This window comes from Littorina saxatilis, linkage group LG11 (genome assembly GCF_037325665.1).
Source record: "Littorina saxatilis isolate snail1 linkage group LG11, US_GU_Lsax_2.0, whole genome shotgun sequence".
Taxonomy (NCBI): Eukaryota; Metazoa; Mollusca; class Gastropoda; order Littorinimorpha; family Littorinidae; genus Littorina; species Littorina saxatilis.
This window is the reverse complement of record NC_090255.1, coordinates 5,205,421-5,227,485: the sequence shown is the minus strand read 5'-3', so window position 1 is coordinate 5,227,485 and position 22,065 is coordinate 5,205,421. Positions and strand designations below refer to the sequence as shown.

Genomic DNA, 22,065 nt, shown 5'->3' with positions numbered 1-22,065 from the left:
GCAAGCTGAAAAAGACAGGTTTAGGTAAATGTGTCATGAAAAAAATGTAATTGAGAGTGCTCAGATGGCATACGCGATTCAAAAGTTCAATATCGAGTGAAACCCCCGCGTGCCCGGATGACGGCGTCAACCCTGCGTCTCATCCCTCCAGTCAAACGTCGGATCTGTTCACGGGTCACTTGCAACCACTCACGATGCAAAGCTGCCTCCAATTCACGTAATGTCTGCACAGGAGGCTGCAGAGCTTGTATACGACGCCCCAGGATGTCCCAAACATGCTCCAGCGGATTAAGATCTGGACTCATTGCCGGCCATGGGAGTGTTACAGCGTTGTTCTGGAGGTAGTCCACTACTGCCCTGGATCGATGAGGCCTGGCGTTATCATCCATGTACACGGGTCTTGTGGCAAGTGGGTGGTTGTCAAAATGAGTAACGACAACAGGTTCCAGGACACGTCGCATATACTGATCACCCGTGAGGTTGCCACGTATGGTGACAAGGTCTAGCTTGCAGTCATGGGAAATGCAACCCCAAACCATGACTGACCCGCCACCGAATGGAACAGTTTGTCTGATGTTCCTGGGTGTATAGGCCGTGTTCCTGTGCCTCCATACCCTCAGTCGGCCATCAGTGACATGGAGAAGGAATCTGCTTTCGTCCGACCAGTGGATCCTCCTCCACGTTCTCAGGTTCCATCTTTGCCGTGCCAGACACCATGCCAAGCGTCTTCTCTTGTGGTCATCTGTCAGTCGGGGACGCTTAATGACTCTTCGGGCTGCCATTCCTGCAGCTTTCAAGCGGTTTCGTACGGTCCTGGTTGACAGATGTCGATTTGGAAGCCATGCTCGTTTCAGGACGGTACTCGTTGAAAATGGCTCACGCCGAATTATTCGGAGAAGTGCTCGGTCTTCACGTTCTGACGTCACACGGGGTCGCCCTGACTGTGGACGGTCCTTCACAGCACCAGTCTGACGATGTTTGCGTACCAAACGGCTGATGACGGTGTAGTGGTAGCCAAGTTGACGACCAATCGCTTTGAAGGATGCTCCTGTAGCATGCATTCCTATGATCTGCAATCGGATCGCCTCTGATAATCGTCTTCTCGCCATGTTCACAGAGAATGTTTGCAAATTGTCGTCGCCCAGTGTTAAATACAGAAATTTGCAGCGTGAGCATACTGCCTTTTTTAACATTCATGGGTTGCATGCTGCACGTGCTTCTCACAGGCAGTGGCGACACAACCTTGACGCGTGAACTTCCCAACCTTATTATGGAAACCCATGTATGTCATTACGAAGAAAAAAAATGGTAAAACAAATTTGACTCAATTATTATCACAAATTCATTCGGGGGGTGCTTGGCTTTTTTCTTTGTGTATATATTGTAAATGTTGATGCCTGAATAAACCATTTAAAAAAAATTTTTTAATAGAATGTGTTATTCATCTTAAATTCCTCTCTGTGCGTACTGTGTGTGTGTGTGTGTGTGTCTGCGTGTGTGTGTGTGTGTGTGTGTGTGTGTGTGTGTATGCATATGGGTGTGTGTGTGTGTGTGTGTGTGTGCACAGTGTGCACAGTGTGTGTGTGTGTGTGTGTGCCCAGTGTGTGTTTGTATGTGCTTTCCCGCGAGCGTGCGTGCGTCCTTGCTTGCGTCCGTGCATGCGTTTGTGTGTGTACCTGTGCCGGCCGGTCTCTCGATTCCAACCAAGGCCAGCGACTCGAAAATAACACCTGAGTCACGCATTTCCCTGTCACCGTTCTAAACGCACACACCCTTACACTGACTGACTCGGTCAGTCGCAGCGCAAGACAGCGTACGCTAAAAGGAATGCCAGGCAGTGAACAATCTATCAGATAGACGAAAACAGTCAACTCATTCAAGTCCTGACTCGCAGATTTTCCCAGCCAATGGTGGCACCACACCTCCGCGCCAAATTGCATATGAAAATGCGGACCTAAAAAAGCCCACCAACCAGCGGGCGGGACTGCGCGCGCTCATTTGCATGCAGATCAGTGTCAACTCGCCTGGCACACAGGTAGACTGTCGTCGTCACAAGGTGATCAAAGGTTGAGAATAATTTATGACGTGTTCGAACTCACGCGCGGCTTGGGAATATTGCGTGGCTCGCCTTGTTATATACTGTTTTTGGGGACAAGGAAATTGTTTGCGGTGCAGAGAACCCAAAACGGACGGTCTATAAAGCCGTGTTTCTTTTTGCGCGAATACAACATGAATCAATCTACACACAAGCACGCTCGCACGCAAGCGACACACGCATAATTATATACACACAGAGGCACTGACGCGAACACACGCACGCATGCGCTCACGCACACACACACACACACACACACACACGCACGCATGCGCTCACGCACACACACACACACTCGCACACACAGTCACACACACACACACAAGCACACATACACGGACACGCACAGAGATAGAGAGAAACACTGACACATGCTTTTATTGTGAGCCACCAGCCCATTCACAAAGAAGAGGGTGACAATGTGTGGATGGGGGTTAAAAGGAGCACTGCGTGTAATATTGTTCTACATAGCTGCTCAATACTGAAGTGAAAGTGACAGTAATTCTGGAAAAAATAGCCTCAGCTGAACGTGTCCCGTCATCGGAAATTCCTGTCTTTGCGTAAGAAAGGTAACAAATATAACCTACAGCAAATTCGGGAATGGATACGGGACGGGAGCTATGAGAAGACAGGGGCTGAACATGAAAGGAGAAGGAAGTTGCTCAGTTGGTCGTGTACGTAACAGTACAATGAGGACGTTAAAAACGGAGCTGGCTAGTTTGCTGCTTCTACAGTGGAAGCCCCCCCCCCCCCCCCCCCCCTTAAAGATCCCACGACACTTAATTTGACATTCGCAGGAAAGTCCCCTTTGGCCGGCTGTCAGGCTTGAAGTGAACTAAGTAAATGGATGATGTGTCCTCCTATGTCTCCTTTTATGTGCGTGTCGCTGTTTGTTTGTTGTTTGTTTGTTTGTTTGTTTGTTTGTTTGTTTGATTGTTTGATTGTTTGTTTGTTTGTTTGTTTGCATTTTCTCCTTCTTTCTCACTTTGTTGATAGTTGCTATCCATCACGAATAATTGACGTTTAAAGAAAAATCGGACGCAAGCTTTTAAATGCCATGGGATCACCTAAACTGCAGCTGTAATATAAAATAGTACTCTCGCTTTCCACTCGTCTTGATTTATAATACATTCACTTCAGTCTGCTCCACTACACGAAAGGTCGAGGGATTGTTCACACGTATCCCATGACCTGCCTCTTTTGTCTCTGTTAGCTAAGGAGGTGATTATTCTGCGTATTACATGGGTATTATCATGATGATCTACTTTCATTGTAAAACGATCTCGGTCGCAAAAAAATATATATTCCTCTCTAATCACGATTCTTCGCGAAATTCGCCTTTCTAAAAACGTACTGATTAGAAACACCGTTATTATTATTTAAAAACAAATGACGAAATGCCATTCAAACTATGAATGTCCTCTTGCTCAACTAGGACAACAATGTCACATTATATTTTACCAAATATTTAAACTAAAAAAAAAGAAGAAGAAACAAGTCGCGTGAAGTAAAAATCTGATTTTAATTACCACTTTAATGAGCAAACTAATTAACTAATCAACTAGTTTTTAAGTTTCCAAGCTGAAATGCAATACCAAAGTCCGGGCTTCGTCGAAGATTACTTGACCAAAATGTCAACCAATTTGGTTGAAAAATGAGAGTGTGACAGTGCTGCCTCAACTTTCACAAAAAGCCGGATATGACGTCATCAAAGACATTTATTGAAAAAATTAAAAACCTGTCTGGGGATATCATAGTCAGGAACTCTACTGTGAAATTTCATGAATATTGGTCCAGTACTGTTTTCTGAATCTCTCTACAAACACACACATTCATACATACATGCATACCGTCATGCACATACACCACCACCCTCGTCTCGATTCCCCGTTTATGTTAAATCATTTAGTCAAAACTTGACTAAATGTAAAAAGAAAGAAAAAAATGGGGGAGAACTCCGCTTGTCGAAGATCCTGTCGTACTTTTATGGTGACGCATTGAGGTAATTTCCAGTAATTCTAAGACCATTTCGTTAGTTAAAGTACTGCTGACACTTGAAGTTTCTGCATTTGTTAATTATCCAAACTGTGCTGTTGAAGCATTACAATTACACGTAGCGGTTAATATTCAATCTGAAAGCCTCTTCGATAAGCAAATCGGGCCAAAGCTCACCTGTAGGCACAGTAGGGTTTAAGGCGGGTAACTCTTGAACAAACTAATCGTGGATCAATTTCAGCAGCAAAATTATTATGTAACTATACGTTTTTGACAAGAGAAAACTATAAATGAAACTGTAGGCTTTATGTTTTATTAATTTTTTGTTGTAACTTGTTCAAATCCAGTAATTGATGCAGGGAAGAGAACTAACTTCGCGTATGAATATTGTTATGCGGAAGGTCTCGGCTAAAGGAAAAAGGCAAGAGCAGGTTTGTGTTGGAAAAGTTGGTGTTTTTGATGAAAACGTCGTGGTCAAGAGATAACAAGCTAACATACCTCGTCCTGAATATCTTGCATATTTTCCCTCGGGTAGATTGGTACGATGTATTGTAACAAGCGGGTGTAATCAAGACGGAACAACAATTAATTTCGTTTAAGACAAAGGAAAAGAGAGGGAGTAGAAGGGGGCACAAATGTACATTCAGTTGCCATCAGCGCTTGCACAAAAAGTAGGCAAAAACAAATTCTTAGTCTTGTTCTTTTTAAAGCTGGAGTCCACCCTGTTTAAAAGTGAAAACAACATTTTCAAAGTGAAATTTTCTGTAAGTTCAACGAGTGCTAAGACCAGAAGTACAATACAAACAAGGATTGGTGTGCTAAAATTTAAGATAACGAAGGAAACTGAATATGAGGTACCATACTTTTTCCAAAACACTACCGAAGAAATTGATAATTTTAATTCTACGTTGGATATGTAAACAAATCAACGATGAAATTCGCTTCCATCTGTTGATTGTAGATCTTGTTGGCGGTGATGTCGCTGATGATGGCCTTCACAACCTTGTTGGTGATGTCGTTCTTATCAGTATTTGCTTTTGTTTGTGCCGCTCATCACTGCCACGCCAACAGCAACTCCAATAATAAGCCCCGCTCCGACGCCTAATAGGAATGGCGCGGCGGCGCCAGAGTAACCAGCGACCAGCTTTCCGACACCAAACAGTGCAATCGTGAAAGAAAAGGTTGAAGCCTCAGCTCCGACAGTCCCTCCCGTCATCTTGTCTGCCGAGTTTCCTCAACCTGAATAAAATCAAATATAGCCCAAAATAGTTAAACCCAGGGGCGGATCTAGGGGTGGGGTGGGGTTTGGGGGGGGGGGGGGGGGGGGGTGTCCAAGGGTTCCGGACACACACATCAAAACAAAGCAAAAACAAATAATCTGTGACAGTGTCAAATTGTCATCTCAAAGATATATACATATAATAGGAATAGATTTCCAATAGTGATTAACCTTGTTATCTTCCAGCAGAGGCCTACAATGCACCTCCTAATAAGTTATCTTCAGCTTCTGTGGGGCAAAGCAGACCCCCCGACCGACTAAACAAGACACTAGCATGCTTTTGCCACAAAGCCGGTATGATCGAGCATCAGTTGAAATCTTTTGTGTGCAATATCTGATATTTGTACTCAACGCATTATTGCTTAAATGATACAACTGTTTGACCATGAGGGACATACACTTACGAACAACATTTTGATAATATGAATTCAGAAGTGGCTGTTTAAATGACGTATGAAAAAATGACACAAAATGGTGGAGTTACCTGACAGGTACTGACTTTACAGGAGGAGTATCGGTCCTGTAACTTTACCAGTCGGTAACACTCTGCTAAGCCCTTACCGGGGTTTCATAAATTCCACTTAGCGGACTTAAGGAACAGAAGAGATTTTACAGCTCGGTATATGAGTAACAGACTTGTCAAGAATACGGACTGAGATGAATACCGGGGGAAAATAAAGAATTATCGGGCGGTATAAACAATTACCGGGCGGTAGTTACATGACATTTCGGCTTTGTCGGACACAAATGCACAGACGTGTTAAGAATATTGGCCCTGCATGGCCTTCAAAAAAAGGAGTTTTAAAATGGAGGTACATTTACACAGGTTGTGAACATAAACTTTGAAAACGTACTGTCTCAAAGAGGGAGGGGGTGATCCCCTGTAACCTCCGTGAACGATCCCTCCGTGTAACAAACAACCTCGAAGCTACGACCACAGTGTGGTTGATGGATGCAGTCCACCCTTTTGTTTACAATTAACACTTTTTTCTCCAAACCTTTCGTGGCTTTCTTAAAGGTAATAAATCATGAAAAGTCCCTATGTTACAAAACGTGTGTGTGTGTGTGTGTGTGTCTGTTAGTGTGTGTGTGTGTGCCGTGCGTGCGTGCGTGCGTGTGTGTGTGTGTGTGTGTGTGCGTGTGTGTGCGTGTGTTTATATGTGTTTATGTGTGTGTGTGCGTGTGTGTGCGCGCGTGCGTGTGTGTGTGTGTGTGTGTTTGTGTTTGTGTTTGCGTGTGTGTGTGTGTTTGTATGCGTGTGTGTGTGTGTGTGTGGGTGTGTGTGCGCGCGTGCGTGCGTGAGTGAGTGCGATAAACAAGAGTGGAAAATAAAAACATTTTGCACTCACTTGATAAAGTGTATTGGCAAATACTGAGGTCTAGTAGACAGGTATCTCCAGACTTTGGCAGGGAAACTTGCGTAAGTCACTTGGCTCAGTCTAGCTCTACTGTTATCCTGTTGAGATGTGGAGCAAAGCAGGTGTCTACACACCTTATTTATACCCTGCCAAAAAGAGTTGTGGGAAGGTCGCCAATCCTGGAACAGTTAAGAAAAAACAATCAGACCAGACAGAAAAATGGATATTGTAAAGCGTTCTTTATACTGTCACATACTAGACTCTATCAGGAAACAAACGAACAACATAAAATTTAACAAGGTAATCAAGGTAACTGTGAACGTGAAAGCTAAAATTTCCCTTCCCGTGATCGTGATGATACCACCCCCCCCCCCCCCCTTTGGGGCCCTCAAAGGAATGCCAGGCAGTGAACAATCTATCAGATAGACGAAAACAGTCAACTCATTCAAGTCCGGACTCGCAGACTTTCCCAGCCAATGGTGGCACCACACCTCCGCGCCAAATTGCATATGAAAATGCGGGCCTAAAAAAGCCCACCAACCAGCGGGCGGGCCTGCGCGCGCTCATTTGCATGTAGATCAGTGTCAACTCGCCTGGCACACAGGTTAAAGCCATATGTACTCGATGACTATACACGCTAATTGCTTTACCAACAGCTGGAGACATGCTAAATTAAGTTCCCTGCAAAATATTGTGGTCTAGGACCCCTTCAATGTTGAGATATGTTAATTTTCATTTTGATCTGGATCGTCCTATTTATAGATTTGGCAACACATGCGCTGTTGACGCAAGGGAGAGAACTCCGTGTCGTTGTTGACATCCTCACTTTTTCAGAGGCTAGAACAAGCTGAAATGCACGTATATGGTCCGCGCATGACGACATATCGTCATTATATGGTCTTATGGTGCGTTTGACATCGATTGTGGGCAAACTATACTTTGTCAACACGGGAGTAAGCTAGTAAGCCTTTAAGGTAGAGTGTCGTCGTCACAAGGTGATCCGGCAAAGGTAGAGAATAATTTATGACGTGTTCGAACTCGCGCGCGGCTTGGGAATATTGCGTGGCTCACCTTTTACTGCGTGGCGGACTTGTATGTATCGTAAGTATGTAGGTGTAATGACAGTGGTAAAGATATAAGGAAATATCCCACGCCTGCTTTGACCTGTTGCGGTCAGATATGGTGAGGCGTGGGTTGGGTTCGAATCCCAGTATGGCTTTACTCAAAAAAGAGAGTACAGTGGGAGTTGCCGTTCCCTTTTGGTTGATTTTTGTTCCGAACGAGAGAGACTGAGAGAGAGAGAGAGAAAGAGAGAGAGAGAGAGAGAGAGAGAGAGAGTGTGCGTGCGTGCGTGTGTGTGTGTGTGTGTGCGTGTGTGTGTGCGTGTGTTTATATGTGTTTATGTGTGTGTGTGCGTGTGTGTGCGCGCGTGCGTGTGTGTGTGTGTGTGTTTGTGTTTGTGTTTGCGTGTGTGTGTGTGTTTGTATGCGTGTGTGTGTGTGTGTGGGTGGGTGTGCGCGCGTGCGTGCGTGAGTGAGTGCGATAAACAAGAGTGGAAAATAAAAACATTTTGCACTCACTTGATAAAGTGTATTGGCAAATACTGAGGACTAGAAGACAGGTATCTCCAGACTTTGTCAGGGAAACTTGCGTAAGTCACTTGGCTCAGTCTAGCTGTAACTGTTATCCTGTTGAGATGTGGAGCAAAGCAGGTGTCTACACACCTTATTTATACCCTGCCAAAAAGAGTTATGGGAAGGTCGCCAATCCTGGAACAGTTAAGAAAAAACAATCAGACCAGACAGAAAAATGGATATTGTAAAGCGTTCTTTATACTGTCACATACTAGACTCTATCAGGAAACAAACGAACAACATAAAATTTAACAAGGTAATCAAGGTAACTGTGAACGTGAAAGCTAAAATTTCCCTTCCCGTGATCGTGATGATACCACCCCCCCCCCCCTTTGGGGCCCTCAAAGGAATGCCAGGCAGTGAACAATCTATCAGATAGACGAAAACAGTCAACTCATTCAAGTCCGGACTCGCAGACTTTCCCAGCCAATGGTGGCACCACACCTCCGCGCCAAATTGCATATGAAAATGCGGGCCTAAAAAAGCCCACCAACCAGCGGGCGGGCCTGCGCGCGCTCATTTGCATGTAGATTAGTGTCAACTCGCCTGGCACACAGGTTAAAGCCATATGTACTCGATGACAATACACGCTAATTGCTTTACCAACAGCTGGAGACATGCTAAATTAAGTTCCCTGCAAAATATTGTGGTCTAGGACCCCTTCAATGTTGAGATATGTTAATTTTCATTTTGATCTGGATCGTCCTATTTATAGATTTGGCAACACATGCGCTGTTGACGCAAGGGAGAGAACTCCGTGTCGTTGTTGACATCCTCACTTTTTCAGAGGCTAGAACAAGCTGAAATGCACGTATATGGTCCGCGCATGACGACATATCGTCATTATATGGTCTTATGGTGCGTTTGACATCGATTGTGGGCAAACTATACTTTGTAAACACGGGAGTAAGTTAGTAAGCCTTTAACGTAGAGTGTCGTCGTCACAAGGTGATCTGGCAAAGGTAGAGAATAATTTATGACGTGTTCGAACTCGCGCGCGGCTTGGGAATATTGCGTGGCTCACCTTTTACTGCGTGGCGGACTTGTATGTATCGTAAGTATGTAGGTGTAATGACAGTGGTAAAGATGTAAGGAAATATCCCACGCCTGCTTTGACCTGTTGCGGTCAGATATGGTGAGGCGTGGGTTGGGTTCGAATCCCAGTATGGCTTTACTCAAAAAAGAGAGTACAGTGGGAGTTGCCGTTCCCTTTTGGTTGATTTTTGTTCCGAACGAGAGAGACTGAGAGAGAGAAAGAGAGAGAGGGAGAGAGAGAGAGAGGAGAGACTGAGAGAGAGAAAGAGAGAGAGAGAGAGAGAGAGAGACTGAGAGAGAGAAAGAGAGAGAGAGAGAGAGAGAGAAAGAAAGACAGACAGAAAGACAGACAGACTGAATTATCTTTATCCATTAATCAATCAACGTAAATCGACTACATGAATACCAAGATTAGTAACATAGAGGGTGTTTTTTTTGCGCGAATACAACATGAATCAATCTACACACAAGCACGCTCGCACGCAAGCGACACACGCATATACACACAGAGGCACGCGCACACACGCACGCATGCGCTCACGCACACACACACGCACGCACACACACACACACGCACGCACACACACACACTCGCACACACAGTCACACACACACACATACACGGACACGCACAGAGATAGAGAGAAACACTGACACATGCTTTTATTGTGAGCCACCAGCCCATTCACAAAGAAGAGGGTGACAATGTGTGGATGGGGGGGGGGGGGGGGGGTAAAAGGAGCACTGCGTGTAATATTGTTCTACATAGCTGCTCAATACTGAAGTGAAAGTGACAGTAATTCTGGAAAAAATAGCCTCAGCTGAACGTGTCCCGTCATCGGAAATTCCTGTCTTTGCGTAAGAAAGGTAACAAATATAACCTACAGCAAATTCGGGAATGGATACGGGACGGGAGCTATGAGAAGACAGGGGCTGAACATGAAAGGAGAAGGAAGTTGCTCAGTTGGTCGTGTACGTAACAGTACAATGAGGACGTTAAAAACGGAGCTGGCTAGTTTGCTGCTTCTACAGTGGAAGCCCCCCCCCCCCCCCCCCCTTAAAGATCCCACGACACTTAATTTGACATTCGCAGGAGAGTCCCCTTTGGCCGGTTGCGGCTGTCAGGCTTGAAGTGAACTAAGTAAAGGGATGTTGTGTCCTCCTATGTCTCCTTTTATGTGCGTGTCGCTGTTTGTTTGTTGTTTGTTTGTTTGTTTGTTTGTTTGTTTGTTTGTTTGTTTGTTTGTTTGTTTGTTTACTTGCTTGTTTGTTTGTTTGTTTGTTTACTTGTTTGTTTGTGTGTTAGTTTGTTTGTTTGTTTGCTTGCTTGTTTGTTGTTTGTTTGTTTGTTTGTTTGTTTGTTTGTTTGATTGTTTGATTGTTTGTTTGTTTGTTTGTTTGCATTTTCTCCTTCTTTCTCACTTTGTTGATAGTTGCTATCCATCACGAATAATTGACGTTTAAAGAAAAATCGGACGCAAGCTTTTAAATGCCATGGGATCACCTAAACTGCAGCTGTAATATAAAATAGTAGGCCTACTCTTGCTTTCCATTCGTCTTGATTTATAATACATTCACTTCAGTCTGCTCCACTACACGAAAGGTCGAGGGATTGTTCACACGTATCCCATGACCTGCCTCTTTTGTCTCTGTTAGCTAAGGAGGTGATTATTCTGCGTATTACATGGGTATTATCATGATGATCTACTTTCATTGTAAAACGATCTCGGTCGCAAAAAAATATATATTCCTCTCTAATCACGATTCTTCGCGAAATTCGCCTTTCTAAAACGTACTGATTAGAAACACCGTTATTATTATTTAAAGATAAATGACGAAATGCCATTCAAACTATAAATGTCCACTTGCTCAACTAGGACAACAATGTCACATTATATTTTACCAAATATTTAAACTAAAAAAAAAGAAGAAGAAACAAGTCGCGTGAAGCGATATAAAACATTTCTGTTAGTAAAAATCTGATTTTAATTACCACTTTAATGAGCAAACTAATTAACTAATCAACTAGTTTTTAAGTTTCCAAGCTGAAATGCAATACCAAAGTCCGGGCTTCGTCGAAGATTACTTGACCAAAATGTCAACCAATTTGGTTGAAAAATAAGAGTGTGACAGTGCTGCCTCAACTTTCACAAAAAGCCGGATATGACGTCATCAAAGACATTTATCGAAAAAATGAAAAAAGCATCTGGGGATGTCATACTCAGGAACTCTACTGTGAAATTTCATGAATATTGGTTCAGTACTTTTCTCTGAATCGCTCTACACACACACACATACATACATACATACATACATACATACATACATGCATACATACATACATACATACATACATACATACATACATACATACATACATACATACATACATACATACATACATACATACATACATACATACATGCATACACACACCGCCACCCTCGTCTCGATTCCCCGTCTATGTTCATTAATTTTAGTCAAAACTTGACTAAATGTAAAAAGAAAGAAAACAAGTCGCGTAAGGCGAAAATACAACATTTAGTCAAGCTGTCGAACTCACAGAATGAAACTGAACGCAATGCAACGCAGCAAGACCGTATACTCGTAGCATCGTCAGTCCACCGCTCACGGCAAAGGCAGTGAAATTGACAAGAAGAGCAGAGTAGTACTTGCGCTGAGAAGGATAGCACGCTTTTCTGTACCTCTCTTTGTTTTAACTTTCTGAGCGTGTTTTTAATCCAAACATATCATATCTATATGTTTTTGGAATCAGGAACCGACAAGGAATAAGATGAAAGTGTTTTTAAATTGATTTCGAAATTTTAATTTTCATATTAATTTTTATATATTTAATTTTCAGAGCTTATTTTTAATCCAAATATAACATATTTATATGTTTTTGGAATCAGCAAATGATGGAGAATAAGATGAATGTAAATTTGGATCGTTTTATAAAAAAAATATTTTTTTTACAATTTTCAGTTTTTTAATGACCAAAGTCATTAAGTAATTTTTAAGCCACCAAGCTGAAATGCAATACCGAAGTCCGGGCTTCGTCGAACATTACTTGACAAAAATTTCAACCAATTTGGTTGAAAAATGAGGGCGTGACAGTGCCGCCTCAACTTTCACGAAAGGCCGGATATTACGTCATCAAAGACATTTATCAAAACAATGAAAAAAGTGTATGGGGATATCATACCCAGGAACTTTCATGTCAAATTTCATAAAGATCGGTCCAGTAGTTTGGTCTGAATCGCTCTACACGCACGCACACACACACACACACACACACACACACACATACACACACACATACACACACACATACACACACACATACACCCCGACCCTCGTCTCGATTGCCCGTCTATGTTCATTTAGTCAAAACTTGACTAAATGTAACAAGTCGCGTAAGGCGAAAATACAACATTTAGTCAAGTAGCTGTCGAACTCACAGAATGAAACTGAACGCAATGCCATTTTTCAGCAAGACCGTATACTCGAAGCAACGTCAGTCGACCGCTCATGGCAAAGGCAGTGAAATTGACAAGAAGAGCGGGGTAGTAGTTGCGCTAAGAAGGATAGCACGCTTTTCTGTACCTCTCTTTGTTTTAACTTTCTGAGCGTGTTTTTAATCCAAACATATCATATCTATATGTTTTTGGAATCAGGAACCGACAAGGAATAAGATGAAAGTGTTTTTAAATTGATTTCGACAATTTAATTTTGATAATAATTTTTATATATTTAATTTTCAGAGCTTGTTTTTAATCCAAATATAACATATTTATATGTTTTTGGAATCAGAAAATGATGGAGAATAAGATGAACGTAAATTTGGATCGTTTTATAAATTTTTATTTTGTTTTACAATTTTCCGATTTTTAATGACCAAAGTCATTAATTAATTTTTAAGCCACCAAGCTGAAATGCAATACCGAAGTCCGGGCTTCGTCGAAGATTACTTGACCAAAATTTCAACCAATTAGGTTGAAAAATGAGGGCGTGACAGTGCCGCCTCAACTTTCACGAAAAGCCGGATATGACGTCATCAAAGACATTTATCAAAAAAATGAAGAAAACGTTCGGGGATAACAATCACAGGAACTCTCATGGAATATTTCATAAAGATCGGTCCAGTAGTTTGGTCTGAATCGCTCTACACACACACACACACACACAGACAGACAGACAAACAGACACACACACACACATACACCACGACCCTCGTCTCGATTCTCCCCTCTACGTTAAAATATTTAGTCAAAACTTGACTAAATATAAAAAGAAACAAGTCGCGTAAGGCGAAAATACAACATTTAGTCAAGTAGCTGTCGAACTCACAGAATGAAACTGAACGCAATGGCATTGCCAATGCAATTTTTCAGCAAGACCGTAGCATCCTCAGTCCACCGCTCGTGGCAAAGGCAGTGAAATTGACAAGAAGAGCGGGGTAGTAGTTGCGCTGAGAAGGATAGCACGCTTTTCTGTACCTCTCTTCGTTTGAACTTTCTGAGCGTGTTTTTAATCCAAACATATCATATCTATATGTTTTTGGAATCAGGAACCGACAAGGAATAAGATGAAAGTGTTTTTGAGAAAATTTAATTTTGATAATAATTTTTATATTTTTGATTTTCAGAGCTTGTTTTTAATCCAAATAATACATATTTCTATGTTTTTGGAATCAGAAAATGATGAAGAATAAGATGAAAATAAATTTGGATCGTTTTATAACAAAATTAAGTTTTTTTACAATTTTCAGATTTTTAATGACCAAAGTCATTAATTAATTTTTAAGCCACCAAGCTGAAATGCAATACCAAAGTCCGGCCTTTGTCGAAGATTGCTTGGCCAAAATTTCAATCAATTTGATTGAAAAATTAGGGTGTGACAGTGCCGCCTCAACTTTTACAAAAAGCCGGATATGACGTCATCAAAGGTATTTATCGAAAAAAAGAAAACAACGTCCGGGGATATCATTCCCAGGAACTCTCATGTAAAATTTCATAAAGATCGGTCCGGTAGTTTGGTCTGAATCGCTCTACACACACACACACACGCACACACAGACACACAGACACACACACACACACGTACACCACGACCCTCGTCTCGATTCCCCCTCTATGTTAAAACATTTAGTCAAAACTTGACTAAATGTAAAAAGGGGGAGAATTCCGCTTGTCGAAGATTCTATCGTACGTTTACGGTGACAGGGGTTCCGGACACACACATCAAAACAAAGCAAAAACAAATAATCTGTGACAGTGTCAAATTGCCATCTCAAAGATATATACACGTATATAATAGGAATAGATTTCCACTATAGTGGGGCTCGTATGTTGCAGACGCACTCATAAATCATTCACATCTTGCAACAAACATCATACTTTGTGGTATTGTTCCTTATAATTATTTAAGGGATTTCAGATACAGAGCCACTTCAGAAATCGGTTTTTTTGGTCTTTGACAGGGAATAAAAGGCTGCATTTACAGCAGACGAAATTCGTACCAAAAGCGCTCAGCAGTAAATAATCCCAACTCAGCAAATGTAAAATTCAATGGTTTACCATGCACCAGAAGTTGTCTGCTGATAACACATGCATGACATAAATACTCTTATGAGTATTTTTGTGTTCTGGTATTTAATTTGATCGTTTTTAGAATTTTATATATCCGCAGCATGAAAATTCAAGATGGCGGCCTCCGCAACATTGCGTGTTTTGATTTGAGCGAAAACAACGTTTCTGAAGGTAAGTTTTCAAGAATACGCATCCATTCACCAATGTCACATCATTTTACTGTTTAATTCTCCCCTGGGGTCTGTTATTCATCGGGTGAAGCGCTGAAATGCAGAGTAATCTTGCAATAGCTCATCAAGCTGGATTGTGATGCTGATAGATCTAGATCTATCTGTTGATTACAAGTAAGGAAATCATGATCGCCACGCTGGTGATTTTAAACAGATTAAACGAACTTTGAATAAAAGGCGAGGAGAAAGAGATTGTTCATGGTATGATAAATGCTTAGTCCTGCCTACGTTAAGGACTTCCATAAGGTGGGGAGGGGTAGAGTCAAAAACTGAGTGAGGGTAGGCCAGATAGTAGGATGACCAGCTGGAGATAAAAACACTCCACTCCCCATGTCTTTACAGTGTTGTGATCAAACTTTCAAAGACGGTAGGTAACAGACAAAAGCATACAGTGCATGCTAATCAAATGAGATAAGTGGTTTTGAAAAATGAAGAGGTACCGCTCTTTGAGTTTTACAATTTTGGTTTGTTGCTTGTTTCTCATCCTTTTGCTTATTTTAAGTTGACCGTGCATTGGTGTGAATTTTATTTTTACAGGATATATACAAGAGTTACACCACATGCCGGTTCCTGGGAACAAGCGTTCTGCATTTATTCCGGTGCCACAGAAGGGAGCCGATTTCACTAGTACTACTGTATCAAGGTTTGTTACCTAATACATCTTAACAGTAAGATTTTTTTATTTGTATTAATTGGAACATGTTTGCACATCATTTGTAAGCGACCTCTGTTAATTTGATGGGTTTAACGTACGAACCCTCACTATGGTCAACATTCTGTTAGCGACTGTTTGAAGCGAATAAATGTAGCGGTCAGAAAGATTCCAGAATCAGTTGGGTCACTGGAAACTGTGTTTGTTTGTTTTTTTAACCTGAAACAGTAAGAATTATACGAATTCATGAAATATAATTTTCTTTCATTTTGGTCTGTTGTGTGAAGACTTGCTAACCCGGCTTTGACCGACTCTCTGAGATAGTAAACATTATTCAAATACATTCAAATAAAAATGTCACTTTTCATCTTTTGTGTGAAGGGTACCACAGGCTGATTTCCTGCACCATGGATGTAGAGGAGGCCAGACAGTCTGCTTCTCATTCCAGCTGTGTTGCGTTTTTTTCTGCTCGTGAAGTGTATCGCCACATTGCCAAAGCCATTGGCCAAGAGAAGTCACCCTGTCTGCCCATTTTGCATAGCCTTACAGGCTGTGACACTATGTCGTTCTTCAATGGTATTGGGGAATCAGAAGGCTTGGGAAGTATGGCAAGCATTTGAAGACGTCACTCAAACTTTCTTCAGGTTGTCTGCTCCTCTTTGTAAGCTGAGTACCACTGACAGGGCAGCACAAGAGCTTTTTGGTGTACATTTGTAGGACAAAACCAGCAACGTACTGGGTGTAAACAGTGCTAGACGGTACCTCTTCAGTAAAAAGAGCTGCCAAATTGACCATAATCCCCTTACAAGTGAGGTGCTGCTGCAGGACATGAGATTGAGAAGAGCCATCTACCTATTAGACTTCCAAACTCTGTGGGCTGGCAGTTCAAGGCTGGAAAGTGGGAGTCATTCTGGACGAGCTTTCAAGAGGTATCCAGCGTGTGCCGAGAACTCATGAGGTGTGCCTGCAAGAAGAGCTGTACAACAAAACGCTGCAAATGCTGCTAAGAAGGACTGCAGAGCACAGCTCTCTGCAAATGTGCTTGCATGCCTGTGAAAACTGTCAGCATCTAAACTGTGCAAAAATATTATTGCACCCATTTTCATACCCCAACTCAAACTTTTATTCCTGTGTCATTTTATTCAAACTGTCTATGCCATTAAAGGCTCGCATCTTCGCTATCTGGCACATTTTTTTTTAACATCATCATTTACGCCGTCAAAATAAGGATACCCTTGACGTGACAAAGAGATGTGACAAAAACTTCGGGTACCCTTTAAAAAGCCGACGACAATTCCTGAGGCACAACTGGGTCACTGTTGTATACGAAGAGAAAGTCAACTTGATTATCCATCCAGAACAGGTTGTTTTATTTCGCCATCTTGCATATTTCTAGTGTTGTGCCATTGTACCTACTGATGTATGTGTCGATCTCACGGATGAGATGTTTATGTGTCAAATTTGAGGGATACCCAAGTCAACTAAAATCCATGTATTTTAGCAATGACCAAGTGGGTTGCGTTGAAACTTTCAGGAATGTGTGTCTACGCACGAGGCGTAGTTCAACCGTTTGAGTACACTTTCAAATCTTCACAAAATAATATTTTAAAAACTGCCACAGGTTTGTTGACTTACATCCCACATATTTTTGACTTCGCATGTATATATGACAGATGGTTGTTTCAAGTACTGCCAAAGTTCTTTTGAGTATAGACACTTGCCGGAATGTGCTAGTTGTGTAAACACATGAGAACAAACAACGTTTTCGAAATACAGCGATTATGAATTTTAGTCGACTTTTGAGTTGATACATTACATTTTTATCAGTTTTATTTTGGGGGTACCCTTATTTGGGCGGCGGTCAAATAACCCATGTAAAGGCCACCTTTTATCTTAAAAGTGTTCCAGTTAGCCAAGTTGAGTGCCCTCAATAGCATACATTGAATATAACAGCACAGGAATGAATGTTTTCGTTTTGGTATGAAAATTGGTGCAATATATTTATTTTTGCACAGTTTAGGTAATCCACAAATTCTTCAACCCTGCCACCCACACCGTCCAATCATTCTCTGCACCAACAATACATGTATTGTTTTGTTTAAAAATGTGTTTGTGTTAGTTTCTATTGCAAGAGAATGTCTTGTAGCATCAAAAATGCCTAAATACCCTTTTATTGGCGGCCATTTTGAAAATTGTAAAAAAACTACTGATTTCTTAATTTTTTCACGGTGGCTCTGTATCAGGTTTTGTTAAGCAAAAGCAAATGTCCATTTACGCCAAATTTGCTGTTAATCACATGAAGTGAAATATGCCTAACATACCCAACCGTTTACACTGGCGGCCATTTTGAAAAATTGTTTAAAAACTACCCATTTTTTATTTTTCGCGATGGCTCTGTATGAGGTTTTGTTAAGCACATAAAACTCTTCATATTTGCTTAATTTGGTGTTTGTTGCATGATTTGAATGATTTTGCAACATAGGAGCCCCACTACTAGTGATTAACCTTGTTATCTTCCAGCAGTGGCCGACAATGCACCTCCTAATAAGTTATTCCAGCGTCGCGGACGACGCTGGTATCTGCGGTCGGGAAGACTTTCCACGAATTTGCCTGCAGGGCGCCGCCATGTTTTCTGTGCTCGACTGCGAGCAGACCACAGGCACATTACACCCAAAATTCTTGTAGGCATACACAGACGCAACATAGCATATACAGACAATAACACCCACAACACTTCAACTGCATATGAAAGGAATAAAAATAAATCCGCAAATCAGTCGCGCACAAAACACCAGAAAGAAAAACAAGGAGTACCAAAGCGGCGTGCAGAAACTAAACTGACTCGGAGACTGAGAAGAAACATTTATCACACGATGTGGATAGCAAACATTAAAATAAAACAGATAAGTCAAGCAAAAAATAAACACAAATATCGAAAACACAATAAACAAAGGTAAAGAAAACAAAAAGAGATGCTTGCCGACAGTCAGTGTGTGTGTGCGTGGTTTGCCGTGTGCGTCAGCGGGGTGTGTGTGTGTGTGTGTGTGTGTGTGTGTGTGTGTGTGCGCGTGCATGCGTGCGTAGGCTACGTTCTTGCGTGTGTGCGTTCGAATGAGAAAGAAGAGAGAGAGAGGATTGAACAATGAGGTCACGTTCTCTGTCACATGAATACATATACACACACTGAAGGCTACTTCGGACACGAACACTTGCCAACAACTGTGGTTGGACATGCTTTTGAAATGTAATATTTTTTCGACATGATTTCTGGACATACGAATCCCGCTGTGTTGCCTACTGATGTTGCGAATGATGAAGGTTTTGAGTTGACTGACCTTGAGGAGGGATTGCATCAGGCGTTTATCGTCTCAAATTATATCCTTGCTACTTTTCAGGAGTCAACTATTGCCATTCATGGTAACTTGGATAGTCAATGTTTTTATTTGTTTGATTCCCATCAAAGAAACAGAAATGGTAACCATTCTTCAAATGGCGCTGCAGTTTTGATGTCATCAAGTTAATTCCTTTGCAGAATTGATTGATTTTCTCAAAAGCCATTATCAATGTGTTTATCAATTAACACCTGTTCATTTCTGTCCAACTGCAATGCAAACTCAATGTGGAGGAAACAAGGATTCATTACAAACAAGTCATCCCTGTACATCAACAGATTTATGTACCTCAATCAATACTGCTAGTATGAGTGACAGGAATCTAAAAGAAAAAACAACCAAACGCAAATGTACTACTACTTCTACGACTCGTTTGAATGTAAAACAGAAATGTAACACTATCTGTGACAATGACGGTTCTACGACTCGTTTGAAGGACAGTATAGATCGAACCTTAACCCACAACTACGACAATTTGTGTCAGACTTTTTTGAACAGGAAAATATGCCTCTGTTCAACAGTAACCAAAACATGGAAGATGTTTTTGAAACTTTACAGAAATGTAACACTAGCCTATCTGTGACAATGTTGCTTTTGAATTGAACCCACATTTGTTGAACAGGAGAGAATGTTCCTGTTCAACAGTGCCCAAAACACTGAATCTGACGTTTTTGAATCTTTTCTGTCATCTAACTGAATCTGACGTTTTTGAATCTTTTCTGTCATCTAACCCAATTGCTCATGACTTCATCGATCTTGAACATGCCTACTTTTCAAAGAAAGACAGACAAAAGCGAAATCTGCATGTTAGCCATCTGCCTGAAATGGTCAATGCACTTTTGTAAAATTGTCACAGCTGTAATGCACTTTTGTGAAATGGTCAGTGCTGTTGTGCACTTATGCAAAACTTGGTGCTGTGCTGTTAACATTTGAACAAAATGCATTTTGTTCAAATGTTTAGTGCAACTTGCTACTATATAATCGCTGTATGCGCTTTGTGGTAATAATGCACTGTTGTGAAAAGTTTGCGCTAAATGTTGGCACTATGCATCATTGTTGGAGCACCCTCCTGTAGATGCACCATGCTGAAAAATGTACTTATGAATCAAGCATTGACTGAAATAAACAATTTATATATCCAGCACAACATGCAATTCATTAACTTTTGACCCTAACCTTTAACACTTCCCAAAATAAATCTTTGGTGGACATTGCATCGACGCTGTTCATTTTGAATGAACATTTTTCTTGTCCTCGGCTTCTGTGGGGCAAAGCAGACCCCCCGACCGACTAAACAAGACACTAGCATGCTTTTGCCACAAAGCCGGTATGATCGAGCATCAGTTGAAATCTTTTGTGTGCAATATCTGATATTTGTACTCAACGCATTATTGCTTAAATGATACAACTGTTTGACCATGAGGGACATACACTTACGAACAACATTTTGATAATATGAATTCAGAAGTGGCTGTTTAAATGACGTATGAAAAAATGACACAAAATGGTGGAGTTACCTGACAGGTACTGACTTTACAGGAGGAGTATCGGTCCTGTAACTTTACCAGTCGGTAACACTCTGCTAAGCCCTTACCGGGGTTTCATAAATTCCACTTAGCGGACTTAAGGAACAGAAGAGATTTTACAGCTCGGTATATGAGTAACAGACTTGTCAAGAATACGGACTGAGATGAATACCGGGGGAAAATAAAGAATTATCGGGCGGTATAAACAATTACCGGGCGGTAGTTACCTGACATTTCGACTTTGTCGGACACAAATGTACAGATGTGTTAAGAATATTGGCCCTGGCCTTCAAAAAAAGGGTGTTTTAAAATGGAGGTACATTTACAGAGGTTGTGAACATAAACTTTGAAAACGTACGGTCTCAACGAGGGAGGGGGTGATCCCCTGTAAACTCCGTGAACGATCCCTCTGTGTAACAAACAACCTCGAAGCTACGACCACAGTGTGGTTGATGGATGCAGTCCACCCTTTTGTTTACAATTAACACTTTTTTCTCCAAACCTTTCGTGGCTTTCTTAAAGGTAATAAATCATGAAAAGTCCCTATGTTACAAAACGTGTGTGTGTGTGTGTGTGTGTCTGTTAGTGTGTGTGTGTGTGTGTGTGTGTGTGTGCGTGTGTGCGTGTGTTTATATGTGTTTGTGTGTGTGTGTGTGCGTGTGTGTGTGCGCGTGCGTGTGTGTGTTTGCGTGTGTGTGTTTGCATGCGTGTGTGTGTGTGTGTGTGTGTGTGTGTGTGTGGGTGTGCGCGCGTGCGTGCGTGAGTGAGTGCGATAAACAAGAGTGGAAAATAAAAATATTTTGCACTCACTTGATAAAGAGTGTAGTGGCAAATACTGAGGACTAGAAGACAGGTATCTCCAGACTTTGGCAGGGAAACTTGCGTAAGTCACTTGGCTCAGTCTAGCTCTACTGTTATCCTGTTGAGATGTGTAGCAAAGCGGGTGTCTACACACCTTATTTATACCCTGACAAAAATAGTTATTTCAAACAATGACTCCTGTGTGTCCCAAAAATACAATGCTGTATAGACGGCGGCACGATGGTTGCGGCCAGGTGGAGTACCGACTGTGCATTAAAATCGGGCTGAGAGCCGACTAGTATACAGTGCTCATTCTATACTTTACACCTCGCTTACTTGTAGCTTCGGACGTCACGTGTGACCTCATCATTGCAGGTGCAATATTCAAACAATATTCCGCAAGCTCAACCTACATTCAGTAACTACATGGCATAAATTGCACTTCTTTATTCTATGTAAATCATGTTAACTACAGAG

The 22,065-nt window shown here is 41.6% G+C and overlaps 1 long non-coding RNA gene across 3 annotated transcripts in view; it reads right to left on the bottom strand.

Moving 5' to 3' along the window:
* The window catches only part of LOC138979488 (uncharacterized), a 31,062-nt gene extending 9,204 nt beyond the window's left edge, over positions 1–21,858 (bottom strand). Inside the window, exons 1-4 of one of the 3 annotated variants that reach the window (XR_011460049.1) lie at positions 21,598–21,849; positions 8,308–8,496; positions 6,719–6,906; positions 2,456–5,329 (exon numbers count right to left, since the gene is read on the bottom strand). This is a non-coding gene — a long non-coding RNA (uncharacterized lncRNA). Of the gene's footprint in view, positions 1–2,455; positions 5,330–6,718; positions 6,907–8,307; positions 8,497–21,597 lie in introns of those variants that run through there. The other 2 variants (XR_011460052.1, XR_011460050.1) reach the window with 2 other exon arrangements.
* Positions 21,859–22,065: the final 207 nt, after the last annotated feature.